The sequence below is a fragment of the Brachionichthys hirsutus genome, unplaced genomic scaffold (assembly GCF_040956055.1).
Source record: "Brachionichthys hirsutus isolate HB-005 unplaced genomic scaffold, CSIRO-AGI_Bhir_v1 contig_558, whole genome shotgun sequence".
Classification (NCBI taxonomy): Eukaryota; Metazoa; Chordata; class Actinopteri; order Lophiiformes; family Brachionichthyidae; genus Brachionichthys; species Brachionichthys hirsutus.
The window spans coordinates 1-23319 of record NW_027180505.1 but is presented as its reverse complement, the minus strand read 5'-3'; the positions used below and the strand labels follow the sequence as shown (position 1 = coordinate 23319).

Here is a 23319-nt window from a genome sequence, read left to right as displayed (position 1 = left end):
TTGGATTTATTTTTATTTGTATTGTTATTTGTATTGTTTTTTGTGGATGATTTATGTACGAAGGACTTTCAACGGAAACAAGCCCGCAAGGGCTTTTTTGAAATGCTCCTCTTAGACAGGATGTTTGACGTTATTTGTACTGTAATACATGCTACTGTTTGACTGTACTTGTACTGTAATACATGCTACTGTTTGACTGTACTTGTACTGTAATACATGCTACTGTGTGACTGTACTTGTACTGTAATACATGCTACTGTGTGACTGTACTTGTACTCTAACATTCTATCTAATAAATATATTCATCATCATCATTCATCACATGTGAATGTTTTTGTGTCACCGATGGGGCGGTACACATTTCGGCAAAAGGGGAATTAGCTGAAGTGGTAGAGCACTTGCTTCGCATGCAAGAGGTAGTCGGATCGATGCCCACATTCTCCAGAGATGCTTCGATGCTGTCTTCGGGCTTCGTCGTGACTTTTTTGAAAAGGGTAACCTGAACGGAATGATCCCACATGACCACGTACTTGGGAGACTGTGGCCAAAAAACTGCTGTTTGCTCCACTCTGCCATTGTCAGTGGATGAATGAAGCTCCACAGCTCAAGGCATTTGAAGGGAGGGTGGTTGACTGAACTTGTTGCATCATGAGGTGTCCAGGTGGTTGAATTCATCACATGTGAATGTTTTTGTGTCACCGATGGGGCAGTATGCTTCCTGACCAAAGGGGAATTAGCTCAAGTGGTAGAGCGCTCGCTTAGCATGCGAGAGGTAGTGGGGTCGATGCCCACATTCTCCAGAGACGTTTCGATGCCGTCTTCAGACCGGATCGTGGCTTTTTTGAACAGGCTGACCTGACCGGAATGATCCCTCGTGACAAAGTACTTGGGAGACTGTTGCCAAAAAACTGCATTTTTCTCCACTCTGCCATTGTCAGTGGATGAATGAAGCTCCACAGCTCAAGGCATTTGAAGCGAGGGTGGTTGACTGAACTTGTTGCATCATGAGGTGTCCAGGTGGATGGATTCATCACATGTGAATGTTTTTGTGTCACGATGGGGCGGTATGCACTTTGGCAAAAGGGGAATTAGTTCAAGTGGTAGAGCGCGTGCTTTGCGTGCGAGAGGTAGTGGGATCGATGCCCACATTCTCCAGAGATGTTTCGATGCTGTCTTCGGGCCTCATCTTGACTTTTTTGAAAAGGGTAACCTGAACGGAATGATCCCACATGACCACGTACTTGGGAGACTGTTGCCAAAAAACTGCATTTTTCTCCACTCTGCCATTGTCAGTGGATGAATGAAGCTCCACAGCTCAAGGCATTTGAAGCGAGGGTGGTTGACTGAACTTGTTGCATCATGAGGTGACCAGGTGGATGGATTCATCACATGTGAATGTTTTTGTGTCACGATGGGGTGGTACGCAATTCGGCAAAAGGGGAGTTAGCCTAAGTGGTAAAGCGCTTGCTTCGCATGCCAGAGGTAGTGGGATCGATGCCCACATTCTCCAGAGATGCTTCGATGCTGTCTTCGGTCCTCGTTGTGACTTTTTTGAAAAGGGTAACCTGAACGGAATGATCCCACGTGACCACGGACTCGGGAGACTTTTGCCAAAAAACTGCTGTTTTCGCCACTCTGCCATTGTCAGTGGATGAATGAAGCTCCACAGCTCAAGGCATTTGAAGCGAGGGTGGTTGACTGAACTTGTTGCATCATGAGGTGTCCAGGTGGTTGAATTCATCACATGTGAATGTTTTTGTGTCACCGATGGGGCGGTACGCTTTTTAGCAGAAGGGGAATTAGCTCAAGTGGTGGACCACTTGCTTTGCATGCAAGAGGTAGTGGGATCGATGCCCACGTTCTCCGGAGACGTTTCGATGCCGTCTTCAGACCGGATCGTGGCTTTTTTGAACAGGCTGACCTGACCGGAATGATCCCTCGTGACAAAGTACTTGGGAGACTGTTGCCAAAAAACTGCATTTTTCTCCACTCTGCCATTGTCAGTGGATGAACGAAGCTCCACAGCTCAAGGCATTTGAACCGAGGGTGCTTTACTGAACTTGTTGCATCATGAGGTGTCCAGGTGGATGGATTCATCACATGTGAATGTTTTTGTGTCACGATGGGGCGGTATGCACTTTGGCAAAAGGGGGATTAGTTCAAGTGGTAGAGCGCTTGCTTTGCATGCGAGAGGTAGTGGGATCGATGCCCGCATTCTCCAGAGATTTTTCGATGCTGTCTTCGGGCCTCATCTTGACTTTTTTGAAAAGGGTAACCTGAACGGAATGATCCCACATGACCACGTACTTGGGAGACTGTTGCCAAAAAACGGCATTTTTCTCCACTCTGCCATTGTCAGTGGATGAATGAAGCTCCACAGCTCAAGGCATTTGAAGCGAGAGTGGTTGACTGAACTTGTTGCATCATGAGGTGTCCAGGTGGATGGATTCATCACCTGTGAATGTTTTTGTGTCACGATGGGGCGGTATGCACCCCGGCAAAAGGGGAATTAGCTCAAGTGGTAGAGCGCTTGCTTAGCATGCGAGAGGTAGTGGGGTCAATGCCCACATTCTCCAGAGATGCTTCGATGCTGTCTTCAGGCCTCATCGTGACTTTTTTGAAAAGGGTAACCTGAACGGAATGATCCCACATGACCACGTACTTGGGAGACTATGGCCAAAAAACTGCTGTTTGCTCCACTCTGCCATTGTCAGTGGACGAATGAAGATCCACAGCTCAAGGCATTTGAAGCGAGGGTGCTTCACTGAAATTGGTCCTGCACTGGGTGCTTCACTGAACCATCCACCTGGAATCCATCCAGGTGGATGGATTCAACACATGTGAATGTTTTTGTGTCACCGATGTGGCGGTATGCATTCCAGCAAAAGGGGGATTAGCTCAAGTGGTAGAGCGCTTGCTTAGCATGCGAGAGGTGGTGGGATCGATGCCCGCATCCTCCAGAGTTGTTTCGATGCCGTCTTCAGACCGAGTCATGACTCTTTTGAACAGGCTGACCTGACCGGAATGATCCCTCGTGACAAAGCACTTGGGGGACTGTTGCCAAAAAACTGCATTTTTCTCCACTCTGCCATTGTCAGTGGATGAATGAAGCTCCACCGCTCAAGGCATTTGAAGCGAGGGTGGTTGACTGAACTTGTTGCATCATGAGGTGTCCAGGTGGATGGATTCATCACATGTGAATGTTTTTGTGTCACGATGGGGTGGTACGCAATTCAGAAAAAGGGGAATTAGCTGAAGTGGTAGAGCGCTTGCTTCGCATGCCAGAGGTAGTGGGATCGATACTGTCTTCGGTCCTTGTTGTGACTTTTTTGAAATGGGTAACCTGAACGGAATGATCCCACGTGACCACGGACTCGGGAGACTTTTGCCAAAAAACTGCTGTTTTCGCCACTCTGCCATTGTCAGTGGATGAATGAAGCTCCACAGCTCAAGCCATTTGAAGCGAGGCTGCGTCACAGAACTTCTTGCATCATGAGGTGTCCAGGTCGATGGATTCATCACATGTGAATATTTTTGTGTCACCGATGGGGCGGTACACTTTTCGGCAAAAGGGGAATTAGCTGAAGTGGTAGAGCGCTTGCTTCGCATGCAGGAGGTGGTCGGATCGATGCCCACGTTCTCCACAGATGCTTCGATGCTGTCTTCGGGCCTCGTCGTGACTTTTTTGAAAAGGGTAACCTGAACGGAAGGATCCCACATGACCACGTACTTGGGAGACTGTGGCCAAAAAACTGCTGTTTGCTCCACTCTGCCATTGTCAGTGGATGAATGAAGCTCCACAGCTCAAGGCATTTGAAGGGAGGATGGTTGACTGAACTTGTTGCATCATGAGGTGTCCAGGTGGTTGAATTCATCACATGTGAATGTTTTTGTGTCACCGATGGGGCAGTACGCTTACTGACCAAAGGGGAATTAGCTCAAGTGGTAGAGCGCTCGCTTAGCATGCGAGAGGTAGTGGGATCGATGCCCACATTCTCCAGAGACGTTTCGATGCCGTCTTCAGGCCGGATTGTGGCTTTTTTGAACAGGCTGACCTGACCGGAATGATCCCTCGTGACAAAGTACTTGGGAGACTGTTGCCAAAAAACTGCATTTTTCTCCACTCTGCCATTGTCAGTGGATGAATGAAGCTCCACAGCTCAAGGCATTTGAAGCGAGGGTGGTTGACTGAACTTGTTGCATCATGAGGTGTCCAGGTGGTTGAATTCATCACATGTGAATGTTTTTGTGTCACCGATGGGGCGGTACGCTTTTTGGCAGAAGGGGAATTAGCTCAGGTGGTGGACCACTTGCTTTGCATACGGGAGGTAGTGGGATCGATGCCCACATTCTCCAGAGATGCTTCGATGCTGTCTGCAGGCCTCGTCGTGACTTTTTTGTAAAGGGTAACCTGAACGGAATGATCCCACATGACCGCGGACTTGGGAGACTTTTGCCAAAAAACTGCTGTTTTCGCCACTCTGCCATTGTCAGTGGATGAATGAAGCTCCACAGCTCAAGGCATTTGAAGCGAGGGTGCTTCACTGAAATTGGTCCTGCACTGGGTGCTTCTCTGAACCATCCACCTGGAATCCATCCAGGTGGATGGATTCAACACATGTGAATGTTTTTGTGTCACCGATGTGGCGGTATGCATTCAAGCAAGAGGGGAATTAGCTCAAGTGGTAGAGCGCTTGCTTAGCATGCGAGAGGTAGTGGGATCGATGCCCACATTCTCCAGAGGTGTCTCGATGCCGTCTTCAGACCGAGTCATGACTTTTTTGAACAGGCTGACCTGACCGGAATGATCCCTCGTGACAAAGTACTTGGGAGACTGTTGCCAAAAAATGCATTTTTCTCCACTCTGCCGTTGTCAGTGGATGAATGAAGCTCCACCGCTCAAGGCATTTGAAGCGAGGGTGGTTGACTGAACTTGTTGCATCATGAGGTGTCCAGGTGGATGGATTCATCACATGTGAATGTTTTTGTGTCACAACGGGGTGGTACGCATTTCAGAGAAAGGGGAATTAGCTCAAGTGGTAGAGCGCTTGCTTCGCATGCAAGAGGTAGTGGGATCGATGCCCACATTCTCCAGAGATGCTTCGATGCTGTCTTCGGGCCTTGTCGTGACTTTTTTGAAAAGGGTAACCTGAACGGAATGATCCCACATGACCACGTACTTGGGAGACTGTGGCCAAAAAACTGCTGTTTTCGCCACTCTGCCATTGTCAGTGGATGAATGAAGCTCCACAGCTCAAGGCATTTGAAGCGAGGCTGCGTCACAGAACTTCTTGCATCATGAGGTGTCCAGGTGGATGGATTCATCACATGTGAATGTTTTTGTGTCACCGATGGGGCGGTACGCTCTTTGGCAGAAGGGGAATTAGCTCAAGTGGTGGGCCGCTTGCTTTGCATGCGAGAGGTAGTGGGATCAATGCCCGCATTCTCCAGAGGTGCTTCAATGTGGTCTTAAGACCTCATTGTAACTTTTTTGAAAAGGGTAACCTGAACGGAATGATCCCACATGACCACGGACTCGGGAGACTTTTGCCAAAAAACTGCTGTTTTCGCCACTCTGCCATTGTCAGTGGATGAACGAAGCTCCACAGCTCAAGGCATTTGAACCGAGGGTGCTTTACTGAACTTGTTGCATCATGAGGTGTCCAGGTGGATGGATTCATCACATGTGAATGTTTTTGTGTCACGATGGGGCGGTATGCACGTTGGCAAAAGGGGGATTAGTTCAAGTGGTAGAGCGCTTGCTTTGCATGCGAGAGGTAGTGGGATCGATGCCCGCATTCTCCAGAGATTTTTCGATGCTGTCTTCGGGCCTCATCTTGACTTTTTTGAAAAGGGTAACCTGAACGGAATGATCCCACATGACCACGTACTTGGGAGACTGTTGCCAAAAAACGGCATTTTTCTCCACTCTGCCATTGTCAGTGGATGAATGAAGCTCCACAGCTCAAGGCATTTGAAGCGAGAGTGGTTGACTGAACTTGTTGCATCATGAGGTGTCCAGGTGGATGGATTCATCACCTGTGAATGTTTTTGTGTCACGATGGGGCGGTATGCACCCCGGCAAAAGGGGAATTAGCTCAAGTGGTAGAGCGCTTGCTTAGCATGCGAGAGGTAGTGGGGTCAATGCCCACATTCTCCAGAGATGCTTCGATGCTGTCTTCAGGCCTCATCGTGACTTTTTTGAAAAGGGTAACCTGAACGGAATGATCCCACATGACCACGTACTTGGGAGACTATGGCCAAAAAACTGCTGTTTGCTCCACTCTGCCATTGTCAGTGGACGAATGAAGATCCACAGCTCAAGGCATTTGAAGCGAGGGTGCTTCACTGAAATTGGTCCTGCACTGGGTGCTTCACTGAACCATCCACCTGGAATCCATCCAGGTGGATGGATTCAACACATGTGAATGTTTTTGTGTCACCGATGTGGCGGTATGCATTCCAGCAAAAGGGGGATTAGCTCAAGTGGTAGAGCGCTTGCTTAGCATGCGAGAGGTGGTGGGATCGATGCCCGCATCCTCCAGAGATGTTTCGATGCCGTCTTCAGACCGAGTCATGACTCTTTTGAACAGGCTGACCTGACCGGAATGATCCCTCGTGACAAAGTACTTGGGAGACTGTTGCCAAAAAACTGCATTTTTCTCCACTCTGCCATTGTCAGTGGATGAATGAAGCTCCACCGCTCAAGGCATTTGAAGCGAGGGTGGTTGACTGAACTTGTTGCATCATGAGGTGTCCAGGTGGATGGATTCATCACATGTGAATGTTTTTGTGTCACGATGGGGTGGTACGCAATTCAGAAAAAGGGGAATTAGCTGAAGTGGTAGAGCGCTTGCTTCGCATGCCAGAGGTAGTGGGATCGATACTGTCTTCGGTCCTTGTTGTGACTTTTTTGAAATGGGTAACCTGAACGGAATGATCCCACGTGACCACGGACTCGGGAGACTTTTGCCAAAAAACTGCTGTTTTCGCCACTCTGCCATTGTCAGTGGATGAATGAAGCTCCACAGCTCAAGCCATTTGAAGCGAGGCTGCGTCACAGAACTTCTTGCATCATGAGGTGTCCAGGTGGATGGATTCATCACATGTGAATATTTTTGTGTCACCGATGGGGCGGTACACTTTTCGGCAAAAGGGGAATTAGCTGAAGTGGTAGAGCGCTTGCTTCGCATGCAGGAGGTGGTCGGATCGATGCCCACGTTCTCCACAGATGCTTCGATGCTGTCTTCGGGCCTCATCGTGACTTTTTTGAAAAGGGTAACCTGAACGGAAGGATCCCACATGACCACGTACTTGGGAGACTGTGGCCAAAAAACTGCTGTTTGCTCCACTCTGCCATTGTCAGTGGATGAATGAAGCTCCACAGCTCAAGGCATTTGAAGGGAGGATGGTTGACTGAACTTGTTGCATCATGAGGTGTCCAGGTGGTTGAATTCATCACATGTGAATGTTTTTGTGTCACCGATGGGGCAGTACGCTTCCTGACCAAAGGGGAATTAGCTCAAGTGGTAGAGCGCTCGCTTAGCATGCGAGAGGTAGTGGGATCGATGCCCACATTCTCCAGAGACGTTTCGATGCCGTCTTCAGACCGGATTGTGGCTTTTTTGAACAGGCTGACCTGACCGGAATGATCCCTCGTGACAAAGTACTTGGGAGACTGTTGCCAAAAAACTGCATTTTTCTCCACTCTGCCATTGTCAGTGGATGAATGAAGCTCCACAGCTCAAGGCATTTGAAGCGAGGGTGGTTGACTGAACTTGTTGCATCATGAGGTGTCCAGGTGGTTGAATTCATCACATGTGAATGTTTTTGTGTCACCGATGGGGCGGTACGCTTTTTGGCAGAAGGGGAATTAGCTCAGGTGGTGGACCACTTGCTTTGCATACGAGAGGTAGTGGGATCGATGCCCACATTCTCCAGAGATGCTTCGATGCTGTCTTCGGGCCTTGTCGTGACTTTTTTGAAAAGGGTAACCTGAACGGAATGATCCCACATGACCACGTACTTGGGAGACTGTGGCCAAAAAACTGCTGTTTTCGCCACTCTGCCATTGTCAGTGGATGAATGAAGCTCCACAGCTCAAGGCATTTGAAACGAGGCTGCGTCACAGAACTTCTTGCATCATGAGGTGTCCAGGTGGATGGATTCATCACATGTGAATGTTTTTGTGTCACCGATGGGGCGGTACGCTCTTTGGCAGAAGGGGAATTAGCTCAAGTGGTGGGCTGCTTGCTTTGCATGCGAGAGGTAGTGGGATCAATGCCCGCATTCTCCAGAGGTGCTTCAACGTGGTCTTAAGACCTCATTGTAACTTTTTTGAAAAGGGTAACCTGAACGGAATGATCCCACATGACCACGGACTCGGGAGACTTTTGCCAAAAAACTGCTGTTTTCGCCACTCTGCCATTGTCAGTGGATGAATGAAGCTCCACAGCTCAAGGCATTTGAAGCAAGGCTGCGTCACAGAACTTCTTGCATCATGAGGTGTCCAGGTGGATGGATTCATCACATGTGAATGTTTTTGTGTCACCGATGGGGCGGTACTCACTTCAGCAAATGGGGAATTAGCTCAAGTGGTAGAGCGCTTGCTTCGCATGCGAGAGGTAGTGGGCTCGATGCCCACATTCTCCAGAGATGCTTCGATGCTGTCTTCGGGCCTCGTCGTGACTTTTTTGTAAAGGGTAACCTGAACGGAATGATCCCACATGTCCACGGACTTGGGAGACTTTTGCCAAAAAACTGCTGTTTTCGCCACTCTGCCATTGTCAGTGGATGAATGAAGCTCCACAACTCAAGGCATTTGAAGCGATGGTGGTTGACTGAACTTGTTGCATCATGAGGTGTCCAGGTGGATGGATTCATCACGTGAATGTTTTTGTGTCACGATGGGGCGGTATGCACTTCAGCAAAAGGGGAATTGGCTCAAGTGGTAGAGCGCTTGCTTTGCATGAGAGAGGTAGTGGGATCGATGCCCACGTTCTCCAGAGATGTTTCGATGCTGTCTTCAGGCCTCATCTTGACTTTTTTGAAAAGGGTAACCTGACCGGAATGATCCCACATGACCACGTACTTGGGAGACTGTTGCCAAAAAACTGCATTTTTCTCCACTCTGCCATTGTCAGTGGATGAATGAAGCTCCACAGCTCAAGGCATTTGAAGCGAGGGTGGTTGACTGAACTTGTTGCATCATGAGGTGTCCAGGTGGTTGAATTCATCACATGTGAATGTTTTTGTGTCACCGATGGGGCGGTTTGCTTCCTGGCAAAAGGGGAATTAGCTCAAGTGGTGGAGCGCTTGCTTAGCATGCGAGAGGTAGTGGGATCGATGCCCACATTCTCCAGAGGTGTCTCGATGCCGTCTTCAGGCCTCATCTTGACTTTTTTGAAAAGGGTAACCTGAACGGAATGATCCCACATGACCACGGACTCGGGAGACTTTTGCCAAAAAACTGCTGTTTTTGCCACTCTGCCATTGTCAGTGGATGAATGAAGCTCCACAGCTCAAGGCATTTGAAGCGAGGGTGGTTGACTGAACTTGTTGCATCATGAGGTGTCCAGGTGGTTGAATTCATCACATGTGAATGTTTTTGTGTCACCGATGGGGCGGTACGCTCTTTGGCGGAAGGGGAATTAGCTCAAGTGGTGGGCCACTTGCTTTGCATGCGAGAGGTAGTGGGATCAATGCCTGCATTCTCCAGAGGTGCTTCAACGTGGTCTTAAGACCTCATCGTAACTTTTTTGAAAAGGGTAACCTGAACGGAATGATCCCACATGACCACGGACTCGGGAGGCTTTTGCCAAAAAACTGCTGTTTTCGCCACTCTGCCATTGTCAGTGGATGAATGAAGCTCCACAGCTCAAGGCATTTGAAGCAAGGCTGCGTCACAGAACTTCTTGCATCATGAGGTGTCCAGGTGGATGGATTCATCACATGTGAATGTTTTTGTGTCACCGATGGGGCGGTACTCACTTCAGCAAATGGGGAATTAGCTCAAGTGGTAGAGCGCTTGCTTCGCATGCGAGAGGTAGTGGGATCGATGCCCACATTCTCCAGAGATGCTTCGATGCTGTCTTCGGGCCTCGTCGTGACTTTTTTGTAAAGGGTAACCTGAACGGAATGATCCCACTTGACCACGGACTTGGGAGACTTTTGCCAAAAAACTGCTGTTTTCGCCACTCTGCCATTGTCAGTGGATGAATGAAGCTCCACAACTCAAGGCATTTGAAGCGATGGTGGTTGACTGAACTTGTTGCATCATGAGGTGTCCAGGTGGTTGAATTCATCACATGTGAATGTTTTTGTGTCACCGATGGGGCGGTACGCTTCCCAACCGAGGGGAATTAGCTCAAGTGGTAGAGCGCTTGCTTAGCATGCGAGAGGCGGTGGGATCGGTGCCCACATTCTCCAGAGATGTTTCGATGCCGTCTTCAGACCGAATTGTGGCTTTTTTGAACAGGCTGACCTGACCGGAATGATCCCTCGTGACAAAGTACTTGGGAGACTGTTGCCAAAAAACTGCATTTTTCTCCACTCTGCTATTGTCAGTGGATGAATGAAGCTCCACAGCTCAAGGCATTTGAAGCGAGGGTGCTTTACTGAACTTGTTGCATCATGAGGTGTCCAGGTGGATGGATTCATCACATGTGAATGTTTTTGTGTCACCGATGGGGCGGTATGCTTCCCAACCAAGGGGAATTAGCTCAAGTGGTAGAGCGCTTGCTTAGCATGCGAGAGGCAGTGGGATCGATGCCCACATTCTCCAGAGGTGTTTCGATGCCGTCTTCAGACCGAATCGCGGCTTTTTTGAACAGGCTGACCTGACCGGAATGATCCCTCGTGACAAAGTACTTGGGAGACTGTTGCCAAAAAACTGCATTTTTCTCCACTCTGCTATTGTCAGTGGATGAATGAAGCTCCACAGCTCAAGGCATTTGAAGCGATGGTGCTTGACTGAACTTGTTGCATCATGAGGTGTCCAGGTGGATGGATTCATGACATGTGAATGTTTTTGTGTCACGATGGGGCGGCGTTCACCTCAGTAAAAGGGGAATTAGCTCAGGTGGTAGAGCGCTTGCTTCGCATGCAAGAGGTAGTCGGATTGATGCCCACATTCTCCAGAGATGCTTCGATGCTGTCTTCGGGCCTCGTCGTGACTTTTTTGAAAAGGGTAACCTGAACTGAATGATCCCACATGACCACGTACTTGGGAGACTGTTGCCAAAAAACGGCATTTTTCTCCACTCTGCCATAGTCAGTGGATGAATGAAGCTCCACAGCTCAAGGCATTTGAAGCGAGAGTGGTTGACTGAACTTGTTGCATCATGAGGTGTCCAGGTGGATGGATTCATCACCTGTGAATGTTTTTGTGTCACGATGGGGCGGTATGCACCCCGGCAAAAGGGGAATTAGCTCAAGTGGTAGAGCGCTTGCTTAGCATGCGAGAGGTAGTGGGGTCAATGCCCACATTCTCCAGAGATGCTTCGATGCTGTCTTCAGGCCTCATCGTGACTTTTTTGAAAAGGGTAACCTGAACGGAATGATCCCACATGACCACGTACTTGGGAGACTATGGCCAAAAAACTGCTGTTTGCTCCACTCTGCCATTGTCAGTGGACGAATGAAGATCCACAGCTCAAGGCATTTGAAGCGAGGGTGCTTCACTGAAATTGGTCCTGCACTGGGTGCTTCACTGAACCATCCACCTGGAATCCATCCAGGTGGATGGATTCAACACATGTGAATGTTTTTGTGTCACCGATGTGGCGGTATGCATTCCAGCAAAAGGGGGATTAGCTCAAGTGGTAGAGCGCTTGCTTAGCATGCGAGAGGTGGTGGGATCGATGCCCGCATCCTCCAGAGATGTTTCGATGCCGTCTTCAGACCGAGTCATGACTCTTTTGAACAGGCTGACCTGACCGGAATGATCCCTCGTGACAAAGTACTTGGGAGACTGTTGCCAAAAAACTGCATTTTTCTCCGCTCTGCCATTGTCAGTGGATGAATGAAGCTCCACCGCTCAAGGCATTTGAAGCGAGGGTGGTTGACTGAACTTGTTGCATCATGAGGTGTCCAGGTGGATGGATTCATCACATGTGAATGTTTTTGTGTCACGATGGGGTGGTACGCAATTCAGAAAAAGGGGAATTAGCTGAAGTGGTAGAGCGCTTGCTTCGCATGCCAGAGGTAGTGGGATCGATACTGTCTTCGGTCCTTGTTGTGACTTTTTTGAAATGGGTAACCTGAACGGAATGATCCCACGTGACCACGGACTCGGGAGACTTTTGCCAAAAAACTGCTGTTTTCGCCACTCTGCCATTGTCAGTAGATGAATGAAGCTCCACAGCTCAAGGCATTTGAAGCAAGGGCGGTTGACTGAACTTGTTGCATCATGAGGTGTCCAGGTGGATGGATTCATCACATGTGAATGTTTTTGTGCCACGATGGGGCAGTATGCATTTCAGCAAAAGGGGAATTAGCTGAAGTGGTAGAGCGCTTGCTTCGCATGCCAGAGGTAGTGGGATCGATACTGTCTTCGGTCCTTGTTGTGACTTTTTTGAAATGGGTAACCTGAACGGAATGATCCCACGTGACCACGGACTCGGGAGACTTTTGCCAAAAAACTGCTGTTTTCGCCACTCTGCCATTGTCAGTGGATGAATGAAGCTCCACAGCTCAAGCCATTTGAAGCGAGGCTGCGTCACAGAACTTCTTGCATCATGAGGTGTCCAGGTGGATGGATTCATCACATGTGAATATTTTTGTGTCACCGATGGGGCGGTACACTTTTTGGCAAAAGGGGAATTAGCTGAAGTGGTAGAGCGCTTGCTTCGCATGCAGGAGGTGGTCGGATCGATGCCCACGTTCTCCACAGATGCTTCGATGCTGTCTTCGGGCCTCGTCGTGACTTTTTTGAAAAGGGTAACCTGAACGGAAGGATCCCACATGACCACGTACTTGGGAGACTGTGGCCAAAAAACTGCTGTTTGCTCCACTCTGCCATTGTCAGTGGATGAATGAAGCTCCACAGCTCAAGGCATTTGAAGGGAGGATGGTTGACTGAACTTGTTGCATCATGAGGTGTCCAGGTGGTTGAATTCATCACATGTGAATGTTTTTGTGTCACCGATGGGGCAGTACGCTTCCTGACCAAAGGGGAATTAGCTCAAGTGGTAGAGCGCTCGCTTAGCATGCGAGAGGTAGTGGGATCGATGCCCACATTCTCCAGAGACGTTTCGATGCCGTCTTCAGACCGGATTGTGGCTTTTTTGAACAGGCTGACCTGACCGGAATGATCCCTCGTGACAAAGTACTTGGGAGACTGTTGCCAAAAAACTGCATTTTTCTCCACTCTGCCATTGTCAGTGGATGAATGAAGCTCCACAGCTCGAGGCATTTGAAGCGAGGGTGGTTGACTGAACTTGTTGCATCATGAGGTGTCCAGGTGGTTGAATTCATCACATGTGAATGTTTTTGTGTCACCGATGGGGCGGTACGCTTTTTGGCAGAAGGGGAATTAGCTCAGGTGGTGGACCACTTGCTTTGCATACGAGAGGTAGTGGGATCGATGCCCACATTCTCCAGAGATGCTTCGATGCTGTCTGCAGGCCTCGTCGTGACTTTTTTGTAAAGGGTAACCTGAACGGAATGATCCCACATGACCGCGGACTTGGGAGACTTTTGCCAAAAAACTGCTGTTTTCGCCACTCTGCCATTGTCAGTGGATGAATGAAGCTCCACAGCTCAAGGCATTTGAAGCGAGGGTGCTTCACTGAAATTGGTCCTGCACTGGGTGCTTCTCTGAACCATCCACCTGGAATCCATCCAGGTGGATGGATTCAACACATGTGAATGTTTTTGTGTCACCGATGTGGCGGTATGCATTCAAGCAAGAGGGGAATTAGCTCAAGTGGTAGAGCGCTTGCTTAGCATGCGAGAGGTAGTGGGATCGATGCCCACATTCTCCAGAGGTGTCTCGATGCCGTCTTCAGACCGAGTCATGACTTTTTTGAACAGGCTGACCTGACCGGAATGATCCCTCGTGACAAAGTACTTGGGAGACTGTTGCCAAAAAATGCATTTTTCTCCACTCTGCCGTTGTCAGTGGATGAATGAAGCTCCACCGCTCAAGGCATTTGAAGCGAGGGTGGTTGACTGAACTTGTTGCATCATGAGGTGTCCAGGTGGATGGATTCATCACATGTGAATGTTTTTGTGTCACAACGGGGTGGTACGCATTTCAGAGAAAGGGGAATTAGCTCAAGTGGTAGAGCGCTTGCTTCGCATGCAAGAGGTAGTGGGATCGCATGCAAGAGGTAGTGGGATCGATGCCCACGTTCTCCAGAGATGCTTTGACGCTGTCTTCGGGCCTTGTCGTGACTTTTTTGAAAAGGGTAACCTGAACGGAATGATCCCACATGACCACGTACTTGGGAGACTGTGGCCAAAAAACTGCGGTTTGCTCCACTCTGCCATTGTCAGTGGATGAATGAAGTTCCACAGCTCAAGGCATTTGAAGCAAGGGTGCTCCACTGAAATTGGTCCTGCACTGGGTGCTCCACTGAACCATCCACCTGGAATCCATCCAGGTGAATGGATTGAACACGTGTGAATGTTTTTGTGTCAGCGATGGGGCGGTATGCACTTTGGCAAAAGGGGAATTAGCTCAAGTGGTAGAGTGCTTGCTTTGCATGCGAGAGGTAGTGGGATCGATGCCCACATTCTCCAGAGATGTTTCGATGCTGTCTTCAGGCCTCATCTTGACTTTTTTGAAAAGGGTAACCTGAACGGAATGATCCCACATGATCACGTACTTGGGAGACTGTTGCCAAAAAACTGCATTTTTCTCCACTCTGCCATTGTCAGTGGATGAATGAAGCTCCACAGCTCAAGGCATTTGAAGCGAGGGTGGTTGACTGAACTTGTTGCATCATGAGGTGTCCAGGTGGTTGAATTCATCACATGTGAATGTTTTTGTGTCAATCTACTCCTCAATCTGGGGCCCATGACCCACCTTCTTCCTGGACATTTTGCTAGCCTAAAATGGCTCAGGGTAGAAGACAGGGTTAAACAACTCAAAATGGGATTGGCATTTAAAATAGTCAATGCAGCTCTGCCCTCAGTCCCCTCAATCCCTGCATACCTGACGGAACACCTCCACAGATTTAGTGACACCCACAGCCACAACACTAGAGGGAGCTCAAACAACAACCTGATTACCCCCTCCTATAGGACAAACATGGGTAAATCATCTTTCTACAATACGGCCACCCAAGGGTGGAACGGATTGACTCCCGCCCTCAAAACATGCACCTCTTTGGCCTCCTTCAAAAAGGCCCTAAAAATACACCTTTCAGGGGGACAGAAACGGAGATAGTCATCACGACTCTCTCCGGGTCCAACCCCCCCTCCTTTTTTTTTTTTTTTTTTTTTTTTTGTCCACCTATGTTGCACGTATTAATTGCTTTAGTAATTTATTGTAATTTATGTAAGTTATTTATTGTCATCTCGCATCAGTGGTGTAATTTATTTTAGATTAATTGTTAGTTTGCACTGGCGGTGTAATAACATTTTATTTTTGTCTTTCTAATGTTACGTTGCATCAATTGCGTAATTTAATATTGGATTTATTTTTATTTGTATTGTTATTTATATTGTTTTTTGTGGATGATTTATGTACGAAGGACTTTCAACGGAAACAAGCCCGCAAGGGCTTTTTTGAAATGCTCCTCTTAGACAGGATGTTTGACGTTATTTGTACTGTAATACATGCTACTGTTTGACTGTACTTGTACTGTAATACATGCTACTGTGTGACTGTACTTGTACTGTAAATACATGCTACTGTGTGACTGTACTTGTACTCTAACATTCTATCTAATAAATATATTCATCATCATCATCACCGATGGGGCGGTGTGCTTCCCAACCAAAGGGGAATTGGCTCAAGTGGTAGAGCGCTTGCTTAGCATGTGAGAGGTAGTGGGGTCGATGCCCACATTCTCCAGAGATGTTTCGATGCCGTCTTCAGACCGAATCGTGGCTTTTTTGAACAGGCTGACCTGACCGGAATGATCCCTCGTGACAAAGTACTTGGGAGACTGTTGCCAAAAAACTGCATTTTTCTCCACTCTGCCATTGTCAGTGGATGAATGAAGCTCCACAGCTCAAGGCATTTGAAGCGAGGGTGCTTTACTGAACTTGTTGCATCATGAGGTGTCCAGGTGGATGGATTCATCACATGTGAATGTTTTTGTGTCACGATGGGGTGGTATGCATCTTAGCAAAAGGGGAATTAGCTCAAGTGGTAGAGCGCTTGCTTTGCATGAGAGAGGTAGTGGGATGGGTGCCCATATTCTCCAGAGATGTTTCGATGCTGTCTTCAGGCCTCATCTTGACTTTTTTGAAAAGGGTAACCTGACCGGAATGATCCCACATGACCACGTACTTGGGAGACTGTTGCCAAAAAACTGCATTTTTCTCCACTCTGCCATTGTCAGTGGATGAATGAAGCTCCACAGCTCAAGGCATTTGAAGCGAGGGTGCTTTACTGAACTTGTTGCATCATGAGGTGTCCAGGTGGATGGATTCATCACATGTGAATGTTTTTGTGTCACGATGGGGTGGTATGCATTTCAGCAAAAGGGGAATTAGCTCAAGTGGTGGAGCGCTTGCTTAGCATGCGAGAGGTAGTGGGGTCGGTGCCCACATTCTCCAGAGATGTTTCGATGCTGTCTTCAGGCCTCATCTTGACTTTTTTGAAAAGGGTAACCTGAACGGAATGATCCCACATGATCACGTACTTGGGAGACTGTTGCCAAAAAACTGCATTTTTCTCCACTCTGCCATTGTCAGTGGATGAATGAAGCTCCACAGCTCAAGGCATTTGAAGTGAGGGTGGTTGACTGAACTTGTTGCATCATGAGGTGTCCAGGTGGATGGATTCATCACATGTGAATGTTTTTGTGTCACCAATGGGGCGGTACGCATCGCAGCGAAAGAGGAATTAGCTCAAGTGGTAGAGTGCTTGCTTTGCATGTGAGAGGTAGTGGGATCAATGCCCGCATTCTCCAGAGGTGTTTCGATGCCGTCTTCAGACCGGATCGTGGCTTTTTTGAACAGGCTGACCTGACCGGAATGATCCCTCGTGACAAAGTACTTGGGAGACTGTTGCCAAAAAACTGCATTTTTCTCCACTCTGCCATTGTCAGTGGATGAACGAAGCTCCACAGCTCAAGGCATTTGAACCGAGGGTGCTTTACTGAACTTGTTGCATCATGAGGTGTCCAGGTGGATGGATTCATCACATGTGAATGTTTTTGTGTCACGATGGGGCGGTATGCACTTTGGCAAAAGGGGGATTAGTTCAAGTAGTAGAGCGCTTGCTTTGCATGCGAGAGGTAGTGGGATCGATGCCCGCATTCTCCAGAGATTTTTCGATGCTGTCTTCGGGCCTCATCTTGACTTTTTTGAAAAGGGTAACCTGAACGGAATGATCCCACATGACCACGTACTTGGGAGACTGTTGCCAAAAAACGGCATTTTTCTCCACTCTGCCATTGTCAGTGGATGAATGAAGCTCCACAGCTCAAGGCATTTGAAGCGAGAGTGGTTGACTGAACTTGTTGCATCATGAGGTGTCCAGGTGGATGGATTCATCACCTGTGAATGTTTTTGTGTCACGATGGGGCGGTATGCACCCCGGCAAAAGGGGAATTAGCTCAAGTGGTAGAGCGCTTGCTTAGCATGCGAGAGGTAGTGGGGTCAATGCCCACATTCTCCAGAGATGCTTCGATGCTGTCTTCAGGCCTCATCGTGACTTTTTTGAAAAGGGTAACCTGAACGGAATGATCCCACATGACCACGTACTTGGGAGACTATGGCCAAAAAACTGCTGTTTGCTCCACTCTGCCATTGTCAGTGGACGAATGAAGCTCCACAGCTCAAGGCATTTGAAGCGAGGGTGGTTGACTGAACTTGTTGCATCATGAGGTGTCCAGGTGGATGGATTCATCACATGTGAATGTTTTTGTGTCACCGATGGGGCGGTATGCATTTCAGCAAAAGGGGAATTAGCTCAAGTGGTGGAGCGCTTGCTTAGCATGCGAGAGGTAGTGGGGTCGGTGCCCACATTCTCCAGAGATGTTTCGATGCTGTCTTCAGGCCTCATCTTGACTTTTTTGAAAAGGGTAACCTGAACGGAATGATCCCACATGACCACGTACTTGGGAGACTGTTTCCAAAAACTGCATTTTTCTCCACTCTGCCATTGTCAGTGGATGAATGAAGCTCCACAGCTCAAGGCATTTGAAGCGAGGGTGGTTGACTGAACTTGTTGCATCATGAGGTGTCCAGGTGGATGGATTCATCACATGTGAATGTTTTTGTGTCACCGATGGGGCGGTATGCATTTCAGCAAAAGGGGAATTAGCTCAAGTGGTGGAGCGCTTGCTTAGCATGCGAGAGGTAGTGGGGTCGGTGCCCACATTCTCCAGAGATGTTTCGATGCTGTCTTCAGGCCCCATCGTGACTTTTTTGCAAAGGGTAACCTGAACGGAATGATCCCACATGACCACGTACTTGGGAGACTGTGGCCAAAAAACTGCTGTTTGCTCCAATCTGCCATTGTCAGTGGATGAATGAAGTTCCACAGCTCAAGGCATTTGAAGCGAGGGTGGTTGACTGAACTTGTTGCCTCATGAGGTGTCCAGGTGGATGGATTCATCACATGTGAATGTTTTTGTGTCACCGATGGGGCGGTATGCACTTCAGCAAAAGGGGAATTAGCTCAAGTGGTAGAGCGCTTGCTTAGCATTGGAGAGGTAGTGGGGTTGATGCCTACATTCTCCAGAAATGCTTCGATGCCGTCTTCAGGCCTCATCGTGACTTTTTTGCAAAGGGTAACCTGAACGGAATGATCCCACATGACCACGTACTTGGGAGACTGTGGCCAAAAAACTGCTGTTTGCTCCACTCTGCCATTGTCAGTGGATGAATGAAGTTCCACAGCTCAAGGCATTTGAAGCGAGGGTGGTTGACTGAACTTGTTGCATCGTGAGGTGTCCAGGTGGATGGATTCATCACATGTGAAAGTTTTTGTGTCACCAATGGGGCGGTACGCTTTTCAGCAGAAGGGGAATTAGCTCAAGTGGTAGACCGCTTGCTTTGCATGTGAGAGGTAGTGGGGTCGATGCCCACATTCTCCAGAGATGCTTCGGTGCTGTCTTCAGGCCTCATCTTGACTTTTTTGAAAAGGGTAACCTGAATGGAATGATCCCACATGACCACGTACTTGGGAGACTGTGGCCAAAAAACTGCTGTTTGCTCCACTCTGCCATTGTCAGTGGATGAATGAAGCTCCAGAGCTCAAGGCATTTGAAGCAAGGGTGCTCCACTGAAATTGGTGCTGCACTGGGTGCTTCACTGAACCATCCACCTGGAATCCATCCAGGCGGATGTATTCATCACATGTGAATGTTTTTGTGTCACCGATGTGGCGGTATGCATCTCAGCAAAAGGGGAGTTAGCTCAAGTGGTCGAGCGCTCGCTTAGCATGCGAGAGGTAGTGAGACCGATGCCCGCATTCTCCAGAGATGCTTAAATGCTGTATTCAGGCCTCATCGTGACTTTTTTGAAAAGGGTAACCTGACCGGAATGATCCCTCGTGACAAAGTACTTGGGAGACTGTTGCCAAAAAACTGCATTTTTCTCCACTCTGCCATTGTCAGTGGATGAATGGAGCTCCACAGCTCAAGGCATTTGAAGCGAGGGTGCTTTACTGAACTTGTTGCATCATGAGGTGTCCAGGTGGATGGATTCATCACATGTGAATGTTTTTGTGTCACGATGGGGCGGTATGCACTTTGGCAAGAGGGGAATTAGCTCAAGTGGTAGGGCGCTTGCTTTGCATGAGAGAGGTAGTGGGATCGATGCCCACATTCTCCAGAGATGTTTCGATGCTGTCTTCGGGCCTCGTCGTGGCTTTTTTGAAAAGGGTAACCTGAACGGAATGATCCCACATGACCACGTACTTGGGAGACTTTTGCCAAAAAACTGCTGTTTTCGCCACTCTGCCATTGTCAGTGGATGAATGAAGCTCCACAACTTAAGGCATTTGAAGCGAGGGTGGTTGACTGAACTTGTTGCATCATGAGGTGTCCAGGTGGATGGATTCATCACGTGAATGTTTTTGTGTGACCAATGGGGCGGTATGCATTTCAGCAAAAGGGGAATTAGCTCAAGTGGTAGAGTGCTTGCTTAGCATGCGAGAGGTAGTGGGGTCAATGCCCACATTCTCCGGAGATGCTTCGATGCTGTCTTCAGGCCCCATCGTGACTTTTTTGCAAAGGGTAACCTGAACGGAATGATCCCACATGACCACGTACTTGGGAGACTGTGGCCAAAAAACTGCTGTTTGCTCCAATCTGCCATTGTCAGTGGATGAATGAAGCTCCACAGCTCAAGGCATTTGAAGCGAGGGTGGTTGACTGAACTTGTTGCATCATGAGGTGTCCAGGTGGATGGATTCATCACATGTGAATGTTTTTGTGTCACCGATGGGGCGGTATGCACTTCAGCAAAAGGGGAATTAGCTCAAGTGGTAGAGCGCTTGCTTAGCATTGGAGAGGTAGTGGGGTTGATGCCTACATTCTCCAGAAATGCTTCGATGCCGTCTTCAGGCCTCATCGTGACTTTTTTGCAAAGGGTAACCTGAACGGAATGATCCCACATGACCACGTACTTGGGAGACTGTGGCCAAAAAACTGCTGTTTGCTCCACTCTGCCATTGTCAGTGGATGAATGAAGTTCCACAGCTCAAGGCATTTGAAGCGAGGGTGGTTGACTGAACTTGTTGCATCATGAGGTGTCCAGGTGGATGGAGTCATCACATGTGAATGTTTTTGTGTCACCGATGGGGCGGTATGCGTCGCAGCTAAAGGGGAATTAGCTCGAGTGGTAGAGCGCTTGCTTTGCATGTGAGAGGTAGTGGGGTCGGTGCCCGCATTCTCCAGAGATGTTTCGATGCTGTCTTCAGGCCTCATCTTGACTTTTTTGAAAAGGGTAACCTGACCGGAATGATCCCACATAACCACGTACTTGGGAGACTGTTGCCAAAAAACTGCATTTTTCTCCACTCTGCCATTGTCAGTGGATGAATGAAGCTCCACAGCTCAAGGCATTTGAAGCGAGGGTGGTTGACTGAACTTGTTGCATCATGAGGTGTCCAGGTGGATGGATTCATCACATGTGAATGTTTTTGTGTCACGATGGGGCGGTATGCGTCGTGGCGGAAGGGGAATTAGCTCGAGTGGTAGAGCGCCTGCTTTGCATGTGAGAGGTGGTGGGATCAATGCCCGCATTCTCCAGAGATGTTTCGATGCCGTCTTCAGACTGAATCGTGACTTTTTTGCAAAGGGTAACCTGAACGGAATGATCCCACATGACCACGTACTTGGGAGACTGTGGCCAAAAAACTGCTGTTTGCTCCACTCTGCCATTGTCAGTGGATGAATGAAGTTCCACAGCTCAAGGCATTTGAAGCGAGGGTGGTTGACTGAACTTGTTGCATCATGAGGTGTCCAGGTGGATGGAGTCATCACATGTGAATGTTTTTGTGTCACCGATGGGGCGGTATGCGTCGCAGCTAGAGGGGAATTAGCTCAAGTGGTAGAGCGCTTGCTTTGCATGAGGGAGGTAGTGGGGTCGATGCCCGCATTCTCCAGAGATGTTTCGATGCTGTCTTCAGGCCTCATCTTGACTTTTTTGAAAAGGGTAACCTGAACGGAATGATCCCACATGACCACGTACTTGGGAGACTGTTGCCAAAAAACTGCATTTTTCTCCACTCTGCCATTGTCAGTGGATGAATGAAGCTCCACAGCTCAAGGCATTTGAAGCGAGGGTGCTTTACTGAACTTGTTGCATCATGAGGTGTCCAGGTGGATGGATTCATCACATGTGAATGTTTTTGTGTCACGATGGGGCGGTATGCATTTCAGCAAAAGGGGAATTAGCTCAAGTGGTAGAGCGCTTGCTTAGCATGCGAGAGGTAGTGGGATCGATGCCCACATTCTCCAGAGATGCTTCGACTTGGTCTTCGGGCTTTATCGTAACCTTTTTGAAAAGGGTAACCCGAACAGAATGATCCCACATGACCACGTACTTGGGAGACTTTTGCCAAAAAACTGCTGTTTTCGCCACTCTGCCATTGTCAGTGGATGAATGAAGCTCCACAGCTCAAGGCATTCGAAGCGAGGGTGGTTGACTGAACTTGTTGCATCATGAGGTGTCCAGGTGGATGGATTCATCACATGTGAATGTTTTTGTGTCACGATGGGGCGGTATGCGTTTCAGCGAAAGGGGAATTAGCTCAAGTGGTAGAGTGCTTGCTTTGCATGAGGGAGGTAGTGGGATCGATGCCCACATTCTCCAGAGATGTTTCGATGCTGTCTTCAGGCCTCATCTTGACTTTTTTGAAAAGGGTAACCTGACCGGAATGATCCCACATGACCACGTACTTGGGAGACTGTTGCCAAAAAACTGCATTTTTCTCCACTCTGCCATTGTCAGTGGATGAATGAAGCTCCACAGCTCAAGGCATTTGAAGTGAGGGTGGTTGACTGAACTTGTTGCATCATGAGGTGTCCAGGTGGTTGAATTCATCACATGTGAATGTTTTTGTGTCACCGATGGGGCGGTACGCTTTCCAGCGAAAGGGGAATTAGCTCAAGCGGTAGAGCGCTTGCTTAGCACGCGAGAGATAGTGGGATCGATGCCCACATTCTCCAGAGATGCTTCGACTTGGTCTTCGGGCTTTATCGTAACCTTTTTGAAAAGGGTAACCCGAACAGAATGATCCCACATGACCACGTACTTGGGAGACTTTTGCCAAAAAACTGCTGTTTTCGCCACTCTGCCATTGTCAGTGGATGAATGAAGCTCCACAGCTCAAGGTATTTGAAGCGAGGGTGGTTGACTGAACTTGTTGCATCATGAGGTGTCCAGGTGGTAGAATTAATCACATGTGAATGTTTTTGTCACCGATGGGGCGGTATGCACTTCAGCAGAAGGGGAATTAGCTCAAGTGGTAGAGCGCTTGCTTAGCATGCGAGGGGTAGCGGGGTTGATGCCCACATTCTCCGGAGATGTTTCGATGCTGTCTTCAGACCGAATCATGACTTTTTTGAACAGGCTGACCTGACCGGAATGATCCCTCCTGACAAAGTACTTGGGAGACCGTAGTGAAACAACCGCTCTTTTGGCCACTCTGTGATTGTCAGTGGATGAAATCAGTGCTACATG

General features: G+C 48.5%; 5 non-coding genes across 5 annotated transcripts; all 5 read left to right on the top strand.

Moving 5' to 3' along the window:
* Positions 1-727: 727 nt before the first annotated feature.
* Positions 728-800, top strand: trnaa-agc (transfer RNA alanine (anticodon AGC)). Its single transcript has one exon. It is a non-coding gene; the product is annotated as a tRNA-Ala (tRNA).
* A 3127-nt stretch (positions 801-3927) lies between these two features.
* On the top strand, positions 3928-4000 carry trnaa-agc (transfer RNA alanine (anticodon AGC)). Its single transcript has one exon. It is a non-coding gene; the product is annotated as a tRNA-Ala (tRNA).
* A 1021-nt stretch (positions 4001-5021) lies between these two features.
* Positions 5022-5094, top strand: trnaa-cgc (transfer RNA alanine (anticodon CGC)). Its single transcript has one exon. It is a non-coding gene; the product is annotated as a tRNA-Ala (tRNA).
* Positions 5095-7511: 2417 nt separating this feature from the next.
* Positions 7512-7584, top strand: trnaa-agc (transfer RNA alanine (anticodon AGC)). Its single transcript has one exon. It is a non-coding gene; the product is annotated as a tRNA-Ala (tRNA).
* A 5588-nt stretch (positions 7585-13172) lies between these two features.
* trnaa-agc (transfer RNA alanine (anticodon AGC)) lies at positions 13173-13245 on the top strand. The gene has a single exon. It is a non-coding gene; the product is annotated as a tRNA-Ala (tRNA).
* Positions 13246-23319: the final 10074 nt, after the last annotated feature.